Source organism: Elephantulus edwardii, unplaced genomic scaffold (assembly GCF_000299155.1).
Source record: "Elephantulus edwardii isolate Elephantulus edwardi_28Jun2011 unplaced genomic scaffold, EleEdw1.0 scaffold00084, whole genome shotgun sequence".
NCBI classification, from domain to species: Eukaryota; Metazoa; Chordata; class Mammalia; order Macroscelidea; family Macroscelididae; genus Elephantulus; species Elephantulus edwardii.
In genome coordinates this window covers 10,970,029-10,973,517 of record NW_006399834.1, presented here as the reverse complement: position 1 = coordinate 10,973,517, position 3,489 = coordinate 10,970,029, and the positions used below count along the sequence as shown (strand labels likewise).

The 3,489-nt window shown below is 35.4% G+C and overlaps 1 pseudogene; it reads right to left on the bottom strand.

Moving 5' to 3' along the window:
- Positions 1-2,673: 2,673 nt before the first annotated feature.
- LOC102872842 overlaps positions 2,674-3,489 on the bottom strand; it is a 24,844-nt pseudogene continuing 24,028 nt past the window's right edge.

The window sequence follows — 3,489 nt, the reverse complement described above, 5'->3', positions numbered from 1 at the left end:
CCATAAATTATAAACTACCCTGCCATGATGACTCAGAGAATGAGAAAGAAACATTTGGAGGATGATAATGAGCTGAGGTATTCATGAGAATATTTACACAGAAGCATATATCAGAATTCTTAAATGGCTCTGTAGATGTTATTTCCCTAGGACTTCCTCCCTCTTACATATTTGTTTTCTCTTTAGCCTGTAAACTCATGCAGGTCAGACATTACATACTATGCTTTTCTATTCCCCAACAATGACTACTCAAGGCATGGTAAATCAAATACACTCAGTATTTGTTGATTTTATTTTATATTATGCAGAGCTGTTTTGTTTTGACTGCTTGTAATAATATATCCTGTCAAAGTGAACAATCAGAATATTATTGGATAGACTTGCTTTTTTAGGCAAAGAATTGAAAGAATGCTTCTCTCAAACAAACAATAATCTTCTTTGATTTAAGAATGGTCTTGAAAAGATCTGAATCCTAATAGAAGATTTTTTTAAATGGGGAAAAAAACCCCTAAAATATAGACCCAAAAAGAATAAATAAATAAGGTTTTCACTTATAAATATGTATAAATCTGACTTTGCTCAGAAAACATCAATGCACAATACTAAAAAGAAATCTGTAAGCAGAATACAGATCCTGACTCCTAACCAAACACAAACTAATCAAGGCCAAGAATTCAGATTTATTTTTAAACAGCTCCTATTGTTGAATCTTAGTATCTATCTCAGATATCAACATAAAGCTCTTGAGAAACGTGTTCCTTCCCAATTCTCCACAGAAAAGATGCTACCTTTATTTTAATAATTTACACACACTCTGTGCATAGTGACTTATGACTTAATCTCTCACCCTCTGTTTGCATTAGGCAATACCCTAAAGCTTACCCAATACTGAAGCCCAGAGTTTAAAAATTAGATAATTTTATAGAAAATGTAATAACTCCAGTCATTTATATTAAGAAAATAAGTAGAAATGTAGAGTCATGTACAGAAATTTCCTCACAATCTTATTTATAAATGGAAATTATCTGTATATCCAGAGACCTTTAAAAATATTATATAAATGGTGTAATAAAACAATATATAATGCCATGATAAAATGCTCAGCTATAATGATAAATGGAAAAAGCAGGACAAAGTAATTTATACTATATGATACCCATGTGGTAAAAACGAAGTATATAGATGCACACAAAATAAATTGTTACAAGTAGCAATAACTGCACCAAAATATTGACAATCCTTATCAATAGGTGATGTTGTTGTTATTAAGTGCCATAGAGTTGAGTATGAATCATAGCAACCCTACAAACAAAAGACCTGAACTCTATTCTACAACTATTATCATTTCCCTAAGTTCATAGAGTTTCCAGAGGCATGTTGTTTAAGGAAGCAGAAGCCACTCCTGCTTCCAAGCCTGTCTTAATCTAGGAGCTCCACCAAACACTGTCCATCATTATGGCAGGCATTTGACACACCAGGGGCTCAGCAATCAATATTACAGCAATCTCAGATCACCTCAGTATAGTAAATAGACAAGTGCTATACCACTTAGAAGAATGTTCATTCCAAACACAATTAACAACAGTGGCCCTTGGGGCCCATCTGACTTTTTTTTTATATATATATAACACCTTTCTCCCAGAAGGGTGTCAGCTCCCCTATATTAATCTCATCTTTCAGGAAAAGATATTTTCTCAAATACACTTCGGGCCCTTAGGACAAACAAACACCACCACAGCATCAGATCTAGAAGAGACCTCTCTGGACATTGGAATTATCATATTGTGTCAGCAATGTTAACAGAGACAGTAAGTTACAGAATTTAACAGCAGCTCTGTGGTCTGTGTGTTCCTCAATATAGACTCAAGCAAAAATCTTTCACTGAAGTTGGTACATAGGATTTGAACTGACATCCTCCTCAGCAAGAGATGGACAACAGCATGAGAAACCACTAGCAGTGTGTAGTACAAAGCATCACAGAAGTGACTGGTGATCATATTGAGAGGTGGCTGGGGAAGGGAGGGTTTAACCAGGAATCCAGTGTGTAAGGAATGGGGAGGTAGCAGGGAAAGGGTAGACACAAGTCACACGTGCTTGGGGTGGGTGGGCAGTGATTGTATTGGTTATTTCTGTAAGGGAAGTGTCTTTCACCTAGGTAAAAATACTTGTCTGTCAGATAATCTTCTAACAGTGAGCATCCAAATTAAGAGAGACTAGAAAGAAGGATTGCCATCCACTTCTGAAATATATCTGGCCTTTGAAAACCCTATGTACAGCAGAGCACTCTTAGAGTAGATTAACAAATATGCAACTGAAGTTGAGCCCTCAAATTTGGAAACACAAAGGAGGAAAAACAATTTTAAGAAGAAATTAACAATTGGTATGTGGAATGTGAGAAACATGAATGTAGGAAAACTGGACATTGTAAAGAAGGAAGTGGAACACATAAATATTGACATATTGTGTATTAGTGAAATGAGATGGATTTGCATGGGACATTTTGAATCCCAAGATCATATGGTCTATTATGATGGAGATAAAAATGTGAGAGAAAAAACGGGGTTGCTTTCATAGTTAAAAAGGCAATTTCTAGACGCATCTTGAAATACAGTATTTTGAGTGACAGGATAATATCCATACACATAGAAGGAAGACGTGTTAATACCACTATCATTAGAATTTATGAGCCTACAACCAGAGCCAAAGAGGAGGAAGCAGATGATTCCTATCAACTGTTGAAGTCAGAAATTGATCGAACATGTAGATGAACATGAAGATGCTTTAATCATAATGGGTGAGTGGAATGCAAAAGTTGGGAATCAAGAAGAACGATCAATAGTCAGAAAATTTGGACTTGGTGACAGAAATAAGGCTGGGGATAGAATGATAGAATTCTGTGCAAATCAATTATTTATTCATAGCAAATACCTTTTTTTTTTTTAGTTTTTCTTCAGAAAAGCACATTTTAATGTCATACCTTTGTTCACATACAAAGGTGCAATGTCAAAACTTGGAATTCACATAAGGGATCCTAAGAGTAGTGCTATTCCTAGAGTTGACCATAACATATGAGAAGCCACACAGCTGAGAAGAACGAGTGGATAAATGGCAGCAATGAAAGAAGATCTAATGTGACACTTGGCCTTTCTATACTTTCAGACTCTCCTACCATCCTCAGTGCTGCCCTCCTGCTGAACTGGAGATTCAGGGATGATATCTTTTATTCTAAGTAAACAAGTTAACCAGGTAAGTAGCATACCAAAAACAAGGCCTCCAGACAAGTGTAAAGTTTATTAACATCTTAAAAAAGGACCATCCAGAAAACTGCTGAGTGTATTTCCTTATTTACACATTCTATTGGGAGAGGTATAATTTTAATCATTTCCAATAATCACAGGAGGTTACTTTCCCCCTACAAATACCAGTCTTTCACTCTCCATGTAAAAGATTATTAAAAACATTATGTAACTGCACCATTTAGAAGTAAAT